This window comes from Onychostruthus taczanowskii, unplaced genomic scaffold, assembly GCF_017590055.1.
Source record: "Onychostruthus taczanowskii isolate IOZ18803 unplaced genomic scaffold, ASM1759005v1 scaffold4, whole genome shotgun sequence".
Classification (NCBI taxonomy): Eukaryota; Metazoa; Chordata; class Aves; order Passeriformes; family Passeridae; genus Onychostruthus; species Onychostruthus taczanowskii.
The window spans coordinates 4,963,632-4,986,967 of NW_024501459.1; positions in this window are offsets into that span (position 1 = coordinate 4,963,632).

The window sequence follows — 23,336 nt, forward strand, 5'->3', positions numbered from 1 at the left end:
GTGTTGGACTTGGAGCATTTGGAGTTAACTGAATTAATCCAAATTGGTTTGATTTCCATAGACAGGCCCAAACCCAAGTATTTTAAAGGGATGATCACCTAACATTAATTGGGTTTCTGCTTACTGCAGTTATAAACCCAGTCTAGCAGAAATGGTAGCTCTTTAGAATTACGAATAATGCAGTTCCTCTAGATATGTGGACCTGTTTATTTTAATTAAAATGAACAGTCCTGATCTTTACCAACTTTTACCATAAGATAAGGTGGAAGGTACTGGATGAGGTGAATCAAGCCAAATTTAATAACTTCAGTTGTATTCTTGTTACTATTTCCAAACAATCCCCTGGTTGGTATAGTGGCCTTGGTGAAATTAATGGAATGGTATTTTTTCTAGGTGTGTTCAGAGACACATTGATATTTTATGTTCAGCATTCCTATGTGAGACATGTATGTTTTTATTTGTAATTCACAACATGATGTTGCTGCTTGCAAGGAATAGCAGCTCTCCTGAGACTACTTTAACATATGTACATTCCTATGGGAAGGCTGTGAATCTAATGGATAAAGCCTGCATTTCACTACAATTCCTCTTTAGCTTTTCTCAAGGTTCACCTGTTTTCCCTATACCTATTTATAGGAAATGTTAGATCAGTTCTTAATTGTTTTTGATCACAGTTATTTTCTAAAGTAGATCTCCATGGAAGCCAAAACTGTGTGGAAAAAATAAACAGAATCATCTGAAAGTGATCCATGGATTAGCTTTGTTAGGAAAAAGAAGCTATCCCAGTGTGTATATCCATCCATTTAATCATGAGCACTATAAAATTCCTTTCAAAAACTGTCTGGCATTACAGAAGTGGTAGCCTGTTTACTAACAAAATCATTTACCTCTGTTTCTACATCTGTTTGCACTTGCAAAAACGTTCAGCCTAAGAGCTGGGCATTGGAGACAGTATTAAACCATTTAAATAGCCAGCAAGGAGAAAAAAAGCTGTTCTAAATTTCACTGTAGATGTGTGTAACACCAGCCTCTGTTAAAAATATACATTTATGTATCATAAAAAATGAACTCCTTAAAAATCTCTCTTCTAGAAAGCAAAATGACACTGAGGAGTGTTAACAGGCAGAGGAACTGAAATAATATTTACTTTTAAACACCAGAAAGGTCTCTAGAATGTATTTGGCATTGACTGATTTGCACTTTTTCTCACAGCTCTTGGGCACTGTGTGGGAGATAGTATAAGGCAAGGACCACTCCCAACATGCAGCTTGCCGATTCTACCAGATAGTTGAGTATTACATGGGAGATTTGGTTCCAGCTGCCACTACCATGGAATCGGTCCAGAGAATTTTAGTTTAGTACTGTAAGAACATATCCTTAAGGATTCCTTGTTCAGTGAATGGAGCAAAGTTAGCTTTGCTCTTAGGCTCTTTGCACATGAGAGATGCCTTTAGTTTACACTTCAGAATTTACACCAAAAAACCACTATTTCACTGCAGTGTGACTTAAGTAGAGAGAGATAATCCTTCCATAGTCTTGGGGCTTCAGTGAGAGCATCTGCTTATCTACTTTGTTGGCATGTTTCATCTCTGTGGAAAACCCTGGTAGAGGAGACAAGTTTTTTGCTCTTTTGATTAGGAAGCTGTGTTAGATGTAAATGCTAACTTGATGCATCATTGCTGCAATGACTTTAGAAACCAGCCAAAAAAAAGGCCTGGCAGATTGTAATGTGCTGATTCATAGACAACAAGGCCATATGAACCACAAGGTCACCACAGTGTTCATGAACTACAGGCTTCTGTCAGGATCCCATTACCCTGCAAAAGCTCATCTTCAGTCTCCTGAAACTGGATATTCAGTCATGTAGAAAATCGGCTTCCCTTCATGACCATTTGCAATTTATATAATTTGAAGAAAGCTCATTTCTGCATTTCAACAAATACATTTTATGGTTCAATTTCTAAGTTCCATTGTCAAAATGATGCTCTTGCATATGGAAAGGAATAAACTCAGGCACTTCTAGGATGCCTGGCTGTACCTGAAGTACCCAGCTCACGTACAGAGAGCTAGCTGTGCTGTACAGATAGATAACTGCTTTCTGCCTATGCTGACATATGGCTCTGAACTTCTAGGTCCTGGACCTGAGGATTGCTCTAATCTCACTCAGCATTTTGCTTGTAATTTTTTCTCCCTAGTGAAAGACACTCAGAAAAGAAACTATTCATTGTTTTCAGTGGCTACTTCCTTCCCCAAAACTGCTTTTACTCCATGTGGCATCTTTTCTGACCTGTATGGCTTTATCTCTCCCAAATTAAGCTTCTTAGTGCTTCATTCCTTCTTCTGTCATCAGAACGCTTATCTCTGCCTGGAATAGAAGACTTCAGATAAAAGTTGCCGTGTGCTCCCAAATCATATTAATTATTCACCATGATAAGTGCTTTTAAAAAGAGAGAGAAAAAACCCATATTCTATACACTTTTTTAAAATTGTATTCTGGAGGCATATCTCTTTCCCCAGAACAGTTCTTAGCCAGATTTTTAATTATAAGAGCCTCTGCCTTCCAAAGAGCAGGACAAGCTCTGCAAAGATAAATTAGTTCCTAAGGAAGTCTGGGAGAATAGAAAAGAGAGTGTCCCTCTGAGACCATAGTGAAGGTAAAAAGGAGCTTGTAATAGCATCATGTCCTAATGGAGTCCTTCTGCCAGGCAGGAATAACTCCACAGGAAATATTATAGATCGCAGTCAGGAAAAGACTCCTCATGTGGTCTGAAAGTGAACTTCCTCACATGACATCAGAATGTGTTCCCATTGCCTTCACTGCAGTACTACACACTTTCAGTGAATTTAAACACAGCCTAGGCAGTGAAAGTATTTTTTAAAAAAAGCTAACCCCTTTTCCCCAAATCTCCAAACAAACAGCCAAATATTTACCAAGTGGAAAACATGTTGAAGACCTTTGCAACAGAGAAACTCTAGAAGCTGTGTGGCAGCAATGTTCTGTGACTTCATGTTAATTAGAGTTTTGTATTAGTTTTGCCTGCTGAATGCAATGCATCAGACAACATCACTGAGAATGCTTGCTTTGAGTCATGGTTACTCTGCAAGTCCTTTCCAGAAGAGCAAGCAGTCAGCTAAACCTAGCTAAGTCTTGGAAAAGCTTTTTCTTTTTTGAATAATTCATGTCCATAAGTCCTCATACACAAAAGAATGCCAAAGTGTAATTTAATGATACACAACCTCTAACCTAAAGCTACTTGAAGAGTGAAAGACTAGTGGTAGTTCATGTGGTACTTCACAGCTGCAGTATTTGGAGACAGAGAATTCGCTGCTGAGGACAGAAAGGTGAAGTTACTTCATAAATTAGCAAGGAGATTTTTTAATGTCAGTGCTGCTCTGACAGAAACACAGCATTTGGAGTCTGGTCTTGAATATTCAGCATGTAGCAAGTTGAAGGGAGTTCAATTTATTCAATGCAATAAGGAGAAGTGAAAACTCAGTTTATCACAGTAGTTTTAGCAACTGATGCTGGAAATTCTGCCAGCTGTGATATTTTAAGTTTCATTGGAAAACTTGAAAATGCCACTGCCCAATCTAAGCACTATCACCACTGCAAGTAATGATGAACACTTCCTTTGAGTGCTCTGCCATGATGCTGTGAACTGTCTGAGAAGGCACAAAGGAAATTTTATGCATCACCACAGATGGATTGTGACATTTTGCCAATTATGTGTTTTTTCAGCCACCAGAGCAACCTCAGCAGTGCCTTGACACATCACCATCTCTCCTCAACTTCCTTCCAAAACCCTTATCAAGGACCTTTGTGGAAGGGAATATGTGAAATCTGCTAGGATTCTGAAGGCATGCCTGGACCCCCTATTTTGTGTGTGGTCACCTTCCAGGCTGCTGCAACCTCCCCTGAGGAGTGGAGCCGTAGCACTGCTGCCAACACACTATCCTCCACAGTGAGACCGGTGGCCTCCTTCCTTGCCATCTGGGACAGGACACTCAGCTTTGGAGCTGGAGGTGGGATAGTAACTATAAAGTCAGTGAGGCCTGTAATAAAGCAAGAGAGGTGACAAAAAGAGATAGTTACTTCTCAGAAATACCTATGGAGCAGGTAGAACACATGACTGGGAGTTTGGAGTAGGAGGAGGTGTGGAAGTCTATGAAGCTGTATGGGGAGATTTCCTACGGGATGAGCTGTGTTGGGACTGGCCATCTGTGTGTGTCTGCTCTGGGGTGACATACCAGGCATAGCCCCCTCACCCTTTAACTGTCTGACAGAAATGCCTCTCTGAGTGAACCTACCCCACTCTTCACTCAGTGTGACCAGTCCTTCCAAGGCACTTTTAGGACACCTTGTGAACCCACATTACATCCCAATTTATGATGGGATATTTGGAAGAAGAAAAGGCGATATAAAATTGGGACTTCTTTTCCAGACTGAAATTATTTTTGTGATTCAATTCTCACACATTTTGTAGGTTTACAACAACATTGCAATCCTTGGCCAACTCCAATGCAGGGCAGTGGTGAAAAAAAAGAAGCAGAGGAAAAAGAAGGAGGACTGCAAGCTGGTGTTATATGACTTATCAAAAATCACTAGATGTACAACTCTCAGTGTTCTTCAGAAAAAAAAGTTTATTTGATTAATATTTAATGTATTCATAGAATAATACATATCATAGTATCAAAAACTATCAACAATAAAACTAAGAGCATGGGAGTACTAGGAAATGAAAAGGCACCATAAATGAATAGAGGGAAAGCATCCCTAAGAGCATATATACATAAGAGATATCTTGTGCTATCTCTTGCACCAAGACTCTCCCTTTCAGAGATCAGCTAGAGTTCCAGGGTAATTTTAGATGGCTAAAGCAAAAATAAAGTCTTAATGAGATTAAAGAGCCATAGAATGCTTTGGCTTTGTATTGAATGAAACCATTAAGATAAAACCATTTTCTCCCTCTACTATGAAGAATATATATCCATATGTAGACATGACTCAACAACAGTGACAGCTGCCTTGAACGCATGGAATAAGAGTCTGGAAAAAGAAGGTGAACTAACTTTGTAAGATTCAATGGCTATGATTTTAAAATGTTGCGCTGGAGAAGCTGAAGTCCATATTCAGGAGAGGGAAACCAGAGACTCATGGCAAAGAGATTATATTAGAAATACATTGCTTTGATGACCTCTCTGTAACATGAGCGACATTCACATCCCCTGAAACATGGCTGAGCTGTCGTCAGCTTCACCCTTTCAAAAGCAATACAGTAATATCAACAGCCTGGTGTTCTGTGTCAAGCTCTTCTGAGAGGCTCTGGACTGATGACTTCATGTGAATTTATCAAATTTTGGAGTCTGCTCCAAGCTAGTCTGGAAGACAGAGCACACAGGAAAATAGGAAATTCAAGCAGATAATATTCATCTGATCATTTCCCTTAGGATATTTTGTGGCTCAGCTTTTCATGGGAAAGTTTTCTTTTCAAATTAAACTATATTATCTATACTTCATACCACAAAACCAGAACCGTTTCCCAAGTGTCTCAAAGGCTTAAGGGCCAATGTACTTTACGTGTTTGCCATCCAATCCATTGCCCAAAAAGAAATTAAAGTACTGTCTTTCAGCCACACAAAGACACATTATGGCAGAAATGAGAATCTAATGTAAATCTCTTAAATGCTGGATTTACTTTCAGCCATAGTAAGTATTTCAGCAAAACTACAGTCAAGATTTCTCATATTTATTGAGGTATGGAGTCTTTTTTGGTGACACTGAGATGTGCATTTAGTGGAGGTTAAACATTGAGCAGCACTGCACATACTCAAGTTATACTTAGATCATTCACTGACATTGTGTGATCCGCCAATTTGCCATTGAACACCTGCATTGTGGAAGCATAATATTCTTCCTGACCATCAACACTACAGACCACCCATAGCATTTTAATTCAGTGTGACTGTCCTACTGCTTTGTGCAGCATCCACTCACCTATCTATTCTTTAGCCCCTTGCCCTATCCACCCCACTAGGAACAGATTCTTTCAGACTGTTACATTTTTGAATATGTTTTCAAAACAGTGGCAATGTATGCTGTGCACACTTCATCTTTGTTCAGAATATTTTATGATCTTTATTTCAAAAACCAGCTCTGCACGTCCCACAACACAGTGCTCTAAAGTTCACAACTAAGTCACAAAGGTTATAGGCAAGAGACTTGCAGGGAATGGATTGGTTTTGTTTACTTCTTTCAAGGAGAGCAATACAGAATTTTAAAATTTGTATGTAGTTCTTTTACTGGAGAATATAATTTTAAAAAAACTGAATTACAGATTTATATATTCTATCTACAAAGCACATACTTTTTTGTGCTCAGGAATAACAAGTAAGTTTTTCTTATATCTTGAGAATAAACTGTGTATGGTTTCAAGTCCTTTCATGTCGTCAGAACAGTGTTTGGGTATCAGTGTAAAGAAGAATCAGGTCCTACAGGAATCCGATTTTCAGAATCTCTGCTTGATTTTTCATAAGAAGTTTCAACAGAAGAATACAGAAATTAATTGCACCTGAAAGATATGTATTTCCTAATAGCTATTAGGATAGGGAGAGAGCATAAATCCTTTCTTAACCATTTCCCCCAAGTACAAAATCTGAGAGTTTGATTTAAACATTAAATATATTCATGTGACCTAATGGTATGAGAACTGAAATCACTGTAGATGATATGCCAATGTTCACCATTTCAAATATCATGCCAGTTATATAATGCAATGTTTTCCCATAGTATCCATCAGGAAATGCACACTAATGTTAAAATCATAAATATTTTTAATAGTGCCTGAAATAATAAAATTTACCAGTCACTAATCTGCATGAAATCTATTCACTATGCATCTGTTTATATCAGTTGAAGCTAGATAGTAGATATTTGATTCTTGTTCTCAGCCAATAAACATAAGAATTTAAAAATTCTCAGCAAGAAAGCAATAGGAGAGAAACGGTGCTTTTCTGGTATCATTTTTTATTGCTAGGGAAACCATTTCCTTTTGCAGCAGGCTACAATATTTATTATATTTCTGGTGTTTATTACATTTGCTCCAATACAGTTCATTTCATTGTGTGGCGGCAGAAAGATTTTAAAGTCTCATCACTACTAATGGATACATTTAAAAGCACTGCCTGGTAACTGATTTTGTTTCTCCAAGCTTCATGACACAACCTGCATATATTTTTTTTCTGATAGCTGATATTGTTCATAGGTTGAAGTTTTTGACACATCTGTTTACATAATTTTCACTGTCTGAGAACCAAATTATATACCAAATTTTTTATATAAAACATGCAGTGCAGGGAGGAATGAGTCCTTTTTTATCATTGCTGCTTTCAAGTAACAATAACTTACACATCTGTGTGTAACACGCCAAGTAGGACACTGCAGTGGGATAAGGCGTCAGATTATATGAGCTAGAACAACCTAACTGAATGTCTTTGCACTGCATGGTCAGGACTATAATGTTAAACAAAAGAGGGCATAGAAGTGAATTCAGAAACCAAAGCCCTGAGTGCCTGTATTACTTAATTGCTAGCCTGCTCTCTTTTGGCCTGTTTCAACAGGGTCTCTCCTTGAAAAACCTGCTCTAGAGTGGTAGAATGCTAAGTACCGTGGATACAAGCAAGTCAGTGCCACTTGGCCTCTTTCATACATCCATTTACATGCAACTGGCAGTACATCTACATCACAAAAAGGAGAGACTTGCAGAGGTACTCAGAGTCATGGGAACTCAGATGCCTGAGTGGGTCAATGCAGCACTGCTGCCCAGCACTGGTGGGTTGTCCCAGCAGGTGGCCAGATGCAGCCCAGATGTGTAGGGTGGCAGGGCTGACCGCATTGGGAGATAAATTCTGGTCCTAAGGTGACTCATTACAAGTCACTGCCTGATACCTCACAACCCACAGTGATTGTTGTTGAAGCATGGTAATTTGCCAGAGAGAAAGGATCATCTTCTATTGGTTAATTAGTATGGAAATCATGAGGAACCATTTGCAAAAGCTAGACTTCCTAACAATATCTACTTGACGTTTTGATTCATTTCTACTGCTGATCTTTCTATTCAGTATCTTGAATGTTGCTTAGAAAATCCCATGATATCATTTCCTTTAATCAAGACTTTTTCTTTTTTAGCCTGGAAAAAAAAGGAAGGGATAAGCCTGGTACTTTTTCTCCCCTCAAAGATTTGACACTTGCACTCTTTGTTAGTCCTACCTTCAATAACTGCATTGATATTTTTGGACATGACAGGCAACATGATTGTGACTAGCAAGTAGTGATTTAATCATATTGGCTTCCACAAGTGTTTTCTGTCTTCTAATGTTGTTTGCCTACAAAGCTAATGATAACATTTTCTTCAGTCAGCTCAGCTAAGTCTGCTCTGTTGCACACAGCTCTGTTCAGTATGTAACCACATGACATATTCTTGGAACTGAGTAGAATAGGCTGTTGTATGGGCTTTTAAGTCTCTGCTGCCTTTGATGAATCTCAATATAAAAATCTCCATGAAGAGGCAAAAAAGTCATCCATTCTTTTCCTTCTAGTTTTGTAACATAATAAAATTCACCAAACATAGCCTTAAATTTATAAAATAAAATATTGTTAAAATGTCAAGGTTCAGTCCTACCTGGACTCTAACCTCAGTCTGGCAAGATAAATTTGCCTTGTAGAAGAAATAATCATAATATTTGAAAAATAAATCCAAGCAATCATATCTAAAAGGTCACTTACAGCAGCAGGGTTCATTTGGTGCTTCATGGGAGAAATCCCTCTGACTTACCACATTTCACAAAGGAAACACTGACAGTACTGTCTGATGAAGCACTTGGAGCTGAAATATTTATGCATTGTGTGTACCTAGGGAAAAGTGAGACTACAGACATTTCTTCTCCACACCTATTTGCATGACCCAACACTTAACTGTTACATCAACACAAAACATTGTGCAAGGCCTCAAACCCTACCTCAACCCAGACACAAGAGATGGCATGGCTGGACCACCTGAAAAATTTCATTGTACTCTTTTCAAAGCTATACTATTTATAATGTAGGTAGGATGTTTCCTACTTCTCCAAAAGCAGCACATATCTCCAGTGGTTGGGTTTTCAAGGGCAGCCAGGAAATCACACCTGCTGCTGAGGATTTGCAAGACATGGGATCCAAAATCCCTTAATGCTTGGAAAATGCCACTGTACTTTAACCTCATATATTTATTTCTCAAATGTAGCACAGACAATAGCACGGCCAGACCTCCAGATCTGGCATTTTTAAAAATTTTCCCTCTGTCACGTGCCTATTTGCTTCAGCTCCACTAGCTCCCACTGCCTTGGGAATGAAGTCTAGCAACTTGTTATTTAAGCAAGGATATAAAAAATGTTCCTGTATTTCATTTCTGTGCATGGGTGTTTTCTCAAAGGAAGAGCCTCACATCCCTGTGCAAAACAAAACAAAACAAAACAAAACAAAACAAAACAAAACAAAACAAAACAAAACAAAACAAAACAAAACAAAACAAAACAAAAAAAAAAAAAAAAACCAAAAAAAAACCTCCCCCATGCAAAAGAAACATAAAAATTCATTCTCTTCCCAAGGACTGCTTGCCAAAACTCTCACCTTTGGAGCACAGCTGGCTGCAATGGCTACAAGTGGCCCATTTTGATTGCAGTGGTGTGTGGATGCTGAGGTTTGCCCAGCACTTTCAGAGAACTCTTAACACTGCTGATGGAGCTGTTATAAAAGGAGGACATGGGACTGTAAAACTGGTTGTTTTTTTTCCAGCAGGAAAGAAATGTTGATGAGTAAATCAACATTTGGCTAGTACCAGTACCAGATGGAGATGAGAGAGAAAATATAAAGGAGATCACCACACCAGTGCAGTCAGGAGAGTTTGATGAAGTGGCTTCTTCTTGCCTGTGATTTCCTGAAGGTGTAGTTGCTCAGAACTTATAAAATTCTCTTGTTAAATTTAAAGGGCCTTAGGTCAAGCCTGTTGTAGTGTAGAGTGCATTTCCTGTATTGCTGGCAAATAAATCATGTTGTTTTTTGACATTTTCCCTGCTCGATAAGGAGTTGTTGTGTCTTACACAGTGTGTGAGGTTTGTCAGATTGGTGCAGTCTGAATCAAAGAGCAATTTTAACTCAAATGTCAGTTTTCTGCAAAAGCCTTCCTTCAAGGGATGCTCATTCCCTTTTTATTCTCCACCATTCTGAGGGGGTCTGTTTATGTACTGCAATATTTGTAGATTATAGAAAGGTCCTGTTATTTGGATTTTATTTTAATCCTTAATGTGTATTTATACAGTTCCAGGGTTTCATATCTTTCAGCCACTTGGATTGGTCTTTTGAAGTCTGGTGGGAAGCATATTTGTGACTCCCTCAGAACAAAGGGAAGCCGATACACCGCACTTTTCCAGCCTTGTTTTGTGTTCTACAGCCCACTTATGTCATCTGGACAAAAGCATAAAGGTCAATAAATTTAACATTGCACAAAAAACCACACTGAGCTTCCATTACTTCTTCCTTTCTCATGTAAAGTTGCCTAGGATTAATTCTTTTAATTAGAGTATAACTTCCTAAGTGACACACATTTTGCAAATCTTACTTTCTCAGATATTTTTCTTCTGCAGCAACATATTTCTTATCCAGTGAATTTTATGACTTCCTACCACCTGTTCAAACTAAATTTTAAAATGAAATAGCAAAATTAACTAACTGTATATTAAATATATTTGCCACCAAGTCAACAGCAAAAGTATCTGGGGTGTCCCTAAAGGGTTTCCTCCATTTTCCCACACCTACCTTCCTTTATCATTCCATGTCTTTTACCAAAGGTATTATCCTGGGGTCTATATTATATTTAATTATACTTGGGTTTTTCCTCTTTTCATATGCTAAATTTATCCAGTCATAACTTTTTCTTACTTGTTGTTGAATCTAAAGTGAATGAAGTAACACATTTAGCTGTACTGTTAATAAAGAGAAATTGGATTATAGATTCTCTAGATACTCTACCCAAATTTTCACTTGGTAAAACATGCTGTGAAACAGCCTTTTGGAACTTGGTAATTTCCTCTCATCCTCAAATTTATTACAGCTGTATATTTTCATCAGCAAAGCAAATTAAGAATAGGTTATGCTGGTTTAAACAGAAATATTAATGTGATGTATAAATTAATTCACTGCATTCCACAGAGCTAAATGCAAATAATTTCATCAGTCACTTCCTGTCTAATTAAAAAAATAAATTAGAATCTTCTCAAAATTGTGCTATATGTCACTTTTAAATAGATTCTTATATATTTTATTGCACCAGAGCCATAATTCAGGTTTCATGTTACATTATCTTGTGTCTGTGACCAATGGCTTAGAAAATTCTACTTTCTTTCAGCAGAAATATCTGCCTCCAAATTGTATCATAGTGCAACCTTCAAGATGCATACCAAGGGCAAGAAAATTGTCAATGCACTTGCCTTCAAAACCTCTTTCAGAAACTTCTTTGACATCAAATATGCTATTAGCAGATATGGACATGACTTCAACTGCTCTCAGACCAAATGCTTGAGTTTTGAGCCCTTCTTAAGGACATATTGGGCTGTTTTAAGTCACAAGAATGTCTCCCTCCTTTCTTCATCTCCCATTCACCACACTTACTGCCACTATATATATTTTTCTACCTTTTTTTTTAACCTTTTGACCTTTTACCTATTTTTGCACATCTCTAGGCCAGTCCATGGATGTATCTGGAACTCTCACACTCAGCACCACCAGGTAAGGAGTTTCCTAGTTAACATGTAACAGCCTTGACTGCCCATGCGTCTGGGGACCCAAGTGGTGGAAAATGGTTGTTGTGCTTTACTGTGAAGAAAAAAATACAATGAAAATAGAAATTACATTTCTGTCATTCTGAAATTATATTTTTTCACCATTTCACTTTTGCTAGAACACTCATAGAGAACCATAGAATCATACAATATTAAGGGTTGGAAGGAACCTTAGGAATTCTCTAGTTCCAAATCCTCGCTGCCATGGGCTATGACTCTTGGAATTGACCCCAAAGCAAATGTAGTAAGGTCATTCTTGTTCCAGCTGCAAATCACCACGTAGCTACACAAGATGCTGGAGTGCTAAGGCCAGAGCATGAGCATCACCTGCATATCCATACCACAGCTTGCATGCATGTTGTATTAGTGAACTAATGCTAAGATTTTCCAAATAAAACTAGTTAGTGACAGCATAATGGAGGATGGGAGGCTACCTGTAGCCCTAGAGATAGCCAGTAACTCCCAAAGTTTCAGCTCTGCATTATATAGGATCTACATAACATAGCATAAAAGAACATTCAACAGTGCTTTGGTGTTTGTTCTGTCAAAGTGAATGCAATGTAGAGCAGACTAAAATGCTCACCAACTTTGTCTCATCTTACCTGAAAAGAAATTGCCCACTCTCAAATAATACCCCAGGTTTCAGGATGTCACTCAATATGACAAAATAAAACTTTATCCTGGGGAAAATCAATAGGTTTTCTGTAAATGATGTTAAAATAAATATCTCTTTGGTGGAAGTGAGAAGTTGTTTACTGTGAAATTGAAACACCATGTAAGACACCCAGAATACTAAAGCATAATGAAACAGAAAGTCACTCCTAAATGCAGTCTTTCCTTATATTTTGGGGACAATGTATTTTATGAAAGATGGACTTCTAGATTCTAGTGAAGAATATGGTCCTTTGTGTCATTTTAACATCTTGCACAAATCTCAGTAGACACACTCTATAATCCAACAATCACAATCAATGCCTTGTTAAGCTGTTGAACAGAAAAAGGGTTCTTTGACAGGATGATTTGGTGTTATACATGCTAATGTGAGCCATAGCATCTGCAGAATAGCTCATGAATACCCCCAGTACTGCTCAGCACTCTAGTCAGAGATGTGTTTTACTTAGCAATAGTGCCAAGATGCTGTTTCATTAACCTTATTTCTCTTTCTTTTCTGTAAGGCATAATTCTGTTGTAGCACAGACTCGCCAGGATACGTCATGGATACCAAGTAGAGTAAACAGTATTAACATAATATGCACAGTCTGTGCTTCCAATTTCCATGCTTCACACAGGAAGATGTGTAATGACTAAAGTCTGACAGTTTAATTTATTCAGCCCTATGAGACTGGTTTGTTAAAAAAGCTTTCAATTTCAGATTCATTTTCCTTTTCTTAAACCATGAAGAAGGAAGTAATTTACTTCTATCCTGCCTTAATTTTTAACTGACCTATAATGCATACAGCTAATAGAAGAGCTCAGATTTTTCAAATGTCAACAGGAACTCTGTCTGTAGTCTATATTTAAAATTCTGACCGCTTCTTAGTATTGACCTCATGCCATGGTCTCTCAAAGTCAAAGAACAAATGAGTTAAATGTATATTCAGAAAAAGAACAAAGTTAGAAACACTATATTAGAAGTGAGTTCCAGGATGCAAAGAGGTAGTTTATTATAACAGGAAGGAAGCTGTTTCATCCCCAATTTCAGCAAAGCTAAACAAAAGAGAATCTGTACTGTGTCAGAAGTTGATGGAAATAAAGTCATTGCAAAAAACTGGCAAATATTAGTGCATGCTTCTGGAAAAAACCTTTTTCAGAGAGACCTTTCCTAAAACCTTAATTCAAGTCTCCTTCGCAGGTTTGCACTGTAATCCTAAGCAAATCCCTTATGAACAGATTATTTAAAGTATTTAAATGCCAAATCCTGTTAAACATTTTTTCTGTGTCTGTAGCCACTTTGGTAACTTAGAAAAAAATCAGTCTCTCTGTCATAAAATTCTATTGTGGAGAAGGTTGACTTTGCTCAGAGGTGTTGTGGAAGTACATAAAATACACATTCAACTGATAATTTTGGTAAGTTAAGATACAAAGAATGTTTCCTTGTAAATCTCAATTCCTAACATTCACAGACTTCAGATTTTGAATTTTGCTTTCTGTAGTCTTCAGTGGTTGATTTCTGGCAAACTTCACTTTCAGTTGTAATGGAAGGTACAATAATTGACTATGTCAGGACAGTTAACCTGCACAGATCACATTACAGCCTGAAGGCTCTCCAACTTCTTCCACATGTGAAAAAGTTTTGGACTCTGCTATCAGTATAATTTTTCTGATGACTTTACTGCTCCTGTTACATTATGTTTCTTTCAACACTCTTATTTTTAACGCTTTCCAAGGTATCATAACCTAAATAAAAACATCTAACTTGAACTTTTTGTAAGGTTACAATATTCACTCACAAGTGGGTAATCTAAGTAATGCTTCTTCATTTTTGTCACTCACTAAAAAGACACATGAACAGTCATCTCCATGTGGTTGACAAGTAGCAACTCATCAAATCACAGATCACAATTGTGAATCTTGTAATCCACATTTCACCTTAAACCAGTACTTTCCACACAATCAAACCTCCAGATTTCAATACAAATTCCACACATTGGCCTCCTTGGTTTAGCACTGAAAGCAGCTTCTGATGAGTGAAATGATCCAGAAGTTCAACTATGCAATACAATACTCCACTCACATTAAGAAGCAGAGGGATTTTGAAAATTCAGAGTATATTTAGACAAGAAATTTGAGCTAAATGTCATTGCCAATAAGAGAAATATAGAAAAGTCCCTCAATGGCTTAAAATATGCTTATTTTGAATTACTTAATCCAACAATATTCTGCTGAGCAATTCACTGTATTTTTTCGCTTTTCTTCCACAATAAAAATAGGTTCATTTGGTTCCCAATACAAATGCAGCATAATTGCCTCACAGATGTGCCATGCCAGAGATGTCACTACAAAAGAAATCTCTCTGTTGATCAAAGATCTTTATCGTGTTATTGTTTCTCTCCTGGAAGAGGTATACCATTAGAGCTCACCCACAGCATTTGTTCTGGCTCTGCTAGACTAATGTCAGCACATCTGAAAGTGCTACACCTTGCTAGTATCTTTGCCTCCTGTGCCAATGACAGCTACTTGGTGAAGCTAGCAATACTGAATGTAATTCTACAGTCACAAGGGTTAAGCAACATAAGAGCAACCTGTAACAAATCAACAGCTCCTAATAGTGACGAAATCTGAAAAGTTTTGATAGCAAATTGAATAAAAATCCAGTAGAGTAAGAAGCTGATACCACATAACACCAAGTAATTTCAAACAAGAACCAAAAGGCCCAACATCCTACTTGTGCAGACACCTATGCGATTTGGACTCTGTAAAATATTCCATGTGGAAGAGTCTTTCTAGGGAGTTTGGCTCTATCATAACTGTGTGACCTTGAAATATCCATCTTGGGAAGATTTCAACTTTACTAGTGTATCATGTAAAATTACCCAGTAAAATGAAAAAGAGGGGTGTTGAAGACCCTTTTCTTTTAAAGTGCTTTTCACTTAAATACAAAACAAGTCAGAGAAAGAAATCAAGGTTTACATAAACACACTAGAGGAAACTCCCAACAACCTCTTTTTTGAAGACAGACAGACCCATGAACAGCTTGTGGTTCCTAAATATCAAATCACAACAGAAGTATGAATTAACTTCTCAGAAATTCTTTTAATAATGTAAATACTGCTAATGTTGCTTTTCAGTGCTGTAGCAACCAGTAGTTTTTTCCCTAATTCGTGGTGAATGTGAGGATCTCCAGCATCACCAGGATGCACACAAATCCCCCTCACTGGCAAATCTGGGACCATTCTTACCTAACTCTTTCACTAGCTCTACCACAATTTGTTAATATGATTTCACATCAGACAGTTTGAAATGTAGTGCCACAACAAGGCACATAACAAGAGAGTACCTGGACTCAGGCGAGAGACTTTACTAGGTGAAGAACTTGGAGAACTTCAAGAGTATTTTCTGAGTTATCTGCAGGGAAAACCAAAGCAGCAGGACTGCAGAACTACATAACTCTCCCCTCTTATAAATACAGTTGAGCAGAAATTTCTCACTACAGGGATTTTTTGACTACACAGTGCCAGATTGCCACAGCTAACATGTTAGTGAGGAAAGGGCCTTGGTTTCCATGAAAATTTGTCTCTAAAAATATTTTGGGGAAAACCAGTAAATTTTGAATATGTCAAAATATCTATTAGCATATTAATAATTGGGATACTCCAAATCTACTAAGCTACTTATTTGGAAATTCAAGACACTTCAAGCTATGTAAACTAAATAATGAAGAAATCCTTTTTTTAAAAAGAGACCTATATAATTTTGTTCATTAATATATTTCAAGACTTCAGTTTTTCATCTCAATTTGAGCAAGGGCCAAACCTGAAATTAAAAAAGCAAATTAATGGAATTTTACTTCCAAAAATAAGTTGCAGTTGACTCACAGCTATTCTAGCTTACAGAACCCTGCAAGCATCAATCTACCAATTTATGCCATAAGAAGTGACCTTTCCTGAACTCCTCTGCTTTTGCTTTGTGCAGAGCACTTCAAAGACTCAGCAGAGATGTCTCTTTTTCCAGGATTCTTTCCTTATAGACATTTTTCAGGTGATGTCTTTTTCCAAAGTTCACATGCACTAAAATGGCCCAGGTGGTGTTCATCACCTCTCAGCTTGCAAGGTGTGGCAGGTTCTAGGACTCCACCATTGGCTGCCCCCACTAATGCAGATTAATGGGAGGGTGATTTGTAGATTCAGATTTCTGTCATTTGTCTCTAAGAGCCTAGAAGATACTGTTGTTGCTGGGAAGTAGCAGCCAACAGCTGTCTCTTGTTATTCACCTCCTTTAATTCTTCTTTCCCTCCTCATTGCTTCCATTTACTCTTTCAGCAATGAGGGAAGATTAAAGAACTGCCAAAGATGAGAAATGCAAAATTCAGAAATGAAAGGAAAGGCTGCACGGACAGGATGCCTGTAGATAACTTTCTAGAGCTTGCATTGCTTTAAAGGTCAGAAGCTTAAGTGAATGGGAACGAAGTATTGCCCTTATTTCCAGGTACATTCTTCATTTCACTTTCCAAAAAAAAAAAAAAAATCAAGTTAAAATATGTTCTAAGACATAACAAAGGATAAAAGACACAAAGACCAAAAGGAATAAGCATCCCTTAGAGTCAAGAACACAGTTGAATGTGGTTTTTTTTTTACTAGATGTGTCTTTCTGAGCACTACTCTGCAACTAGGATCTTTATTTAAACAAAAAAACAACTACAACAAAAGACAGAATTGCTGTGGTTTCCAAAAGAACTGGGGACTTAATCAAATATTATAACACTCAGTGCAAATAATGGGAAAGTAAGCATGAGAACTGTGTGTAATTCTACTTACAAGAAACAGAAATTTAACAAATCCATGCACTGCAATTACCACTAGCAAATTAAAGAACAAATTAGTATTTCCTGGGATTAAATTCCTTGTAACGTGTTACCTGAACTTTAAATGATGTTTCCTAAAATTTGACCTTAACTTACGGTAAAGTTCTGCTCTGACAGATAGGAGGAAAAAAAATAACAAGGACAAGTGATGCTTTCTCCAACAGCATAACCATGGGACACTTGTATTAAGTGGACTTTCTGGGAAATATGTTTTTCTTTGAATAAGTTACAGGGTAAATTATCCCGTTTCAGATAAAAAGTTGAAGTGGTAGGGACGTTATTCTATGCAGAAAGTATTTCTCTACAAATTCTTTTTCAAGTGCCTGCCATACAATGCAACATTTCAGGCATGTCTCTTTATGTTTGCAGTAATACAAAAGTATTCATGCAGGTGAGAACCTGCATGAATTGAAGGTAAAGAAACCACCTCAATTTGACCTTTAGTTCACCAGTAGCATTTTGTCAAAACTTCTGAGACTTTCCATGACTGCCATGTAACATGTTTTTAACCTGTTTGCCTGAGCCAGCGGAGGAATAGAATGCTGTATATTGTCTTTTTCTTCTCTGTATATATAGAACTTAGACCTGTGTGGCACTAATACACAGCCACAGCTCTTAGCCTTCACAGCAATAAGATGTCAATATTTAAAATTAGAAAGTGACGTGGTGATGGTATCAGCTGGAAGGAAAAGTCTTGAAATGGCTTTAACGCTGATCTCGCGGATCCTGCTTACTTGTTGTATTAGCACCACCTGCTGGTACCTCACATCTTTTCCATTATAATGCTGGCAGAAAGTTTTCCCTTAACATTTCATTTAAGCTCTAAAAATATTTGGGGAGGTGTCAAAAAGAAAGATTGTTGTTTCTCCAATTTCTTTGGACACCCCACAGAACAATTTATACTGATGTTATTATTTCATCTAAGGAGAACAGAGAAAGAAGTTTATCCAAATCTCTTAAATTCTAACTTAGACAAACCCTGCTCTGAAACCAATGGAAAGGATCCAGGGAGTTGACTCCTGGTTTGCATAATTTTTTCACATGTTATCTAGCTCATCATGTTTTGGAACTGAAACAAAATTTGATTCATCAGCACAGAGAATGATTCTGAACAACACACAGATTGCACACACAGTATGATTCACCTGTTGAGACATTTCTAAGGGAGGGTTCATCTCACCTAACACAGTCACATCCAGGAGTATGTTTCCAATCCAGATGAGTGCATCTTTTATTTTTAGCTGACAAAATATATCACTATTTTTATGTTATTTTGAACTTGAATTCTACTTCCTTTTGCTTGATAGTCAGATCTACCAAATGGATGCCCAAGTGAAGTGGAGATATCTTATACATTCATTGGAAAAGGGAAATACAAGGACAATGAAGTCTGTTCATTCTTCTGGGAGGAAGTCAGATGTACATTCAGCTCTGGACAAGACTCAGCAGATGAAGTCCATGATCCAAGTGAGAGATCAAAATAGGTATCTAAGACACACGGCAGGGGAGATGGGCCATTGCAGTGCAAAGATACTGGGGACATAAAAATGCTAATGGCACTTACAGGAGAGGCTGGAGGTTCTAAAGTGGCCTTAGGGAGGACACAAAGGAAGAAGCTGATATTTTGGCTTGGAACTGGAGAGAGATATAATGGGAGGACATATACAAGGAGAAATGGAAATTACGAATGCAGGATATAGATTTGTAGGTACTTGGCTTCCTTAGTTCTGTTGAACTGTTCAATATGTCTATTTTTCTTGCTTCCCCCACAGCAGAAGCAGTGGAAGGTCTTTTGCAGACCCATTGCCTGTAGGTTTGCTCTAACATTGATGCAAATATGTCCTCACTGCTTTTCCTCATCAAGATGCTTTCCTACTGCAGTCTCATAAATCTGGTTTGCAGCAGTTGCTGCACTACAGCCCAATTGTCAAACCTCTGGAAGCTTCATCTTTGTCTGTACTATGTCTCTGCACCCATTAGTTCCCCTGAGGGAGGCAAGGGCATGGCTACTGGAGCATCGAAATGAAATAAACATACATTAGCATTGGCAGAATGAATTTAAATATCCTGATTTTCAGAGCATCTGCAGGAAAAGCAGAAAGGCTTGATCTCAAAATAGCCTTAAAAATACAATAAAATATCTACCTTACTTTTTATTTCATATGTATTGTATATGGAAGGTTTGTCTGATATCCTTAAAGCCCTCTGTTGCCTCCTGTGTGTTCTTGAACCCTTTGCTCACATTGTGTGATCTGCAAGGTTAAGGTTGTCAGGGATTCTAATGACTTGTACTTTCTTTTCAAAGGTATTGAAGTGACCAGCCCCATTTGTCCACTGCAACTGGAAGCAGTTCAGTTCTGCTCTTGTATGCTACACCTGAAGCCATAGGTTTGTTTGTTTTGATGGGGCTTTTTTGTTTGCTTGGGAGCTTTTTTCCCCCTTTTTTCTCTCCCGTCTTAATCTTTAATTTTATTCTGCTGTTTAGGCTTTGATAGAAAACTTAGCCATGTGTAATTCTTATCAAGTAAAAGCCAAATACTTGTCGTTTATAGATCCCATAACTGAATGATACATTATTAAATCTTTTCCTCATCCTAGATAAATATAACCAGCAAAATGCTGTCCATGATGAAACATTTGGAGACAACCAAAGTGAGCAGGGAAATGAAGACTCTGTTGCTCTTTCACAAGAGTAGTTACTGTAATACAAAGTTTGTAACAAAATTCAATACAAATTGCAAAATTAGGCCAAAGTAATTCTAGGTTGAAATGATGATGAAATAGCAGAACACTGGACCTCAACAGCAACAAAAACCTTATTTTAACATATTGAGTTTAAGAACTGTAGTTCTTTAGAAATTAGAAATACCTGCAGATTTTTAACAGACTATGTTCTATTTATTTTGGTGCTTGGTGGTGATTTTATTTTTTTTAATACAAATGTGAATCTCTCAGCCCCTAAGAAATTTCCTTTAATTTATCATACAATGTTATCAGTTGCAAAACAGCCGGTACATTGTGACCATAGGCCATGACAACCCATTGTGTTCACCCCAAGCCTTTTCTTGTTCCTAAATTATTTTCTGTGGGAAATTTCCCTCTAACACAGTTTACTCCACAACCACAAAGCACAGATGCCCTCCTCTTTATTGCATTCCTCTCTTTCCAGCACAAACTTCATGGAGAAGCAATAGCATCAGTGAATTCTCTGCTGCCCACTAGTCACAAAACCAGTTTTAAAGGACTATGCATTTTTGGCAAAAAAAAAGAAAATTAATTTAAATGCAAATGCTATGTCAGCACTTACTCATTTGCCTCTTGGGAAAGAGAGATACAAGTTCACTTATCAAGAAAATATTAGTTCACTGGGGCTTCAGAACTGCATTTAAAAGTTTTTGTCTTACTTATCTGCATTCTTCACACTCTAGCATGGAGAATTTTTTCACTTTATGTATGTACTTTTTATTTATTATTTTATTTTTACTTGTGTTTTTATGTTTGTTTCTGGACAGCACCAACACTGTAGTGAAATTTTGGGGGAAAAAAAGACCTGACTGTCAAAAAAGAAGGTTTTAAATGCTGCTAGTTTTAGCTTCTAGGAAGAAAATACCTAGGATAGTTGAAGCACATTTTAGACATAAAGAAAAATACAGTATCAAATTTAATTAAAGAACTAGAGCTGCCAGGTAGTAATTAACTGTTTTAAATTTACAGCTGTGTGAGAAAACATTGGTCATAAGAATAATGTTGTGCAAATTAAAATAGCTGCTTGTATTGTACAAATTTAAATTTCCAGATATCTGTGACAATATAAATTTCACTGAGAAAATAATTATGTGCTGATCTATATTCAGGTGATCTTGTGAAATGTTGTTGACAGCCTTAAGCAGAAAAGGCAATCACAGAGAAAGACAGACAGGAATAATGCCAATGTTTAGGGAAGATATGCCTGTCAAAATATGGAACACCGAATTATAAAAAACAGATTTTATAATAAAGTTATTTGGCTTTTAAAGTGATTACAGTTTAGGCATTCTCTCTGCTAATTCAGTCTGCATTACCACAGAAAATTTTGACTTAGACAGAAACTGCACACCACATATCAACCAAAGGAAGGCTGAATGAAATAACGTAACTAAAGCTTTGTGCTTGGCATAGTCCTCACACAAATGCTTCAAGTACAGGAGCCAGCTGAGGGAAGATCCTATTTCTATTCAGGTTCCATTTTTTCCTAAATCAAGCAAAGAGTTCTTTGCAAGAACACGTCACCAGCATATAAATTTCTGAATGTGGGAGCTGCGTGAAATGTATTATATATGCAATGTTATATAAATATGTACACATAGACTTTATCTCCTCAGTGGTGCCATTCTTCCTTGTCAAGGACACCATATAGTTCTGTAGGAAAAAAACAATCATTCATATCTACATACTCCACAAGAACAATATTGTCACTGGTGTAGAGACCAGTGTCACCAGTGTCACCATCGACCCTTGAGATGGATCTGGGTACCGGATCATATGTTTTTTTCTGCACTGTTTGTGGGCTGGGGCAGAATGTTCTGTCTGCATTCTCACTGAGAGTTTGGCTGACTATGAAGGCACGAAGTGCAGAGTTTAATAGTCCAGTTTAAACAGTTCTATGAGATCCCAGCTCCATTTGCCACTATTACCAGTGTTTCTGGACTGTAATCCAGCATCAATAAGGTCTAGAAAGATTGACTAGAAAGCAGCAGGTGTTTGAGCTGAGCAGCCCTAGAGAAAACTGAGGATGGTTAGCTGGCTACAGCTACAGCTTCACAGTACTGCAATTCAGCTTTCTGGTCACAGCCAAGAGTTCTTCATCCTGTCTAGGCTGGAGTTAATTTTCCATAAATGCTGTGTTTTGGATTTATGACTGAAAACCAGTGTTGGTAACACAATGGTGCTTTGACTATTGTTGAGCAGGGCTTACACAGCACCAAGGCCTTTTTTGCTTCTCACCTTGCCCCACCAGTGAGAGGCTGGAGGTACACAAGGAGTTGGGGAGGCACACAGACAAATCAGCTGAACCCAAACGACTGCAGGGACACCCCTTAAAATATGGCATCACGCTAAATTTTAAGGAAAATGAGCTATTTTAAGGAAAAGAGAGGACACTCCCAAGATGAAAGGTCTGTCTGGACAAGAGCCACCAGGAGTGAAGTCAGCAGAAGTGAGCAGTAACTGGGGGAAGAGAAGGATCCACAGGAGGGCCACAAAGCTGGTGAAGGGTCTGGAGCACAAGTCCTGTGAGGAGTGGCTGAGGGAGCTGAGGTTGTTTAGACTGAAGAAAAAAACTCTCAGGGATGACCTTATGACTCTCTACAGCTCCCTGAAAGGAGGTTGTAGCCAGGTGGGGCTGGCAACTTCTCCCCAGCAACAGGATGAGACAACATAGTCTTAAACTGAGGCAGGGGAGGTTTAAGTTGGACATTAGGAAGAATTTCTTCACAGAAAGGGGGATAAGACATTGGAATGGGCAGCCCACAGAGGTGGCAGAGGGCTGGATGGTGCCATGGTCTAGTTGACATGTTGGTGTTTGGTCACAGGTTGGACAAGATGATTTCAGAGGTCTGTTCCAGCCCGTTTGGTTCTGTGATAGGTAATTCTGGCAGTGGGCGACCACAACCACCAACTCTTTGACCAAAATGGACCCCAGACTCCAATGGAGGGAAGAACTGCACCTGCAGACTAAGTAGCATGAGAAGCAAGACATACAACCGGCAAACAGGGCTTTGACTACGGATAGACAAGCTATGCAATTCGCCACGAAATAGTGCTAACGGCTTTGTTTGCTGAGGTGCATAAGCACTGTAAAGCACTGACGATCGGAGCGCCGGCCTGCAGCGGCCTTGGCCCGGTACGGCGGGCCCGGCACGGCCTCTCCCGTTGCCATGGCGGCCGCGCCGGCGGCGCGGGCCCC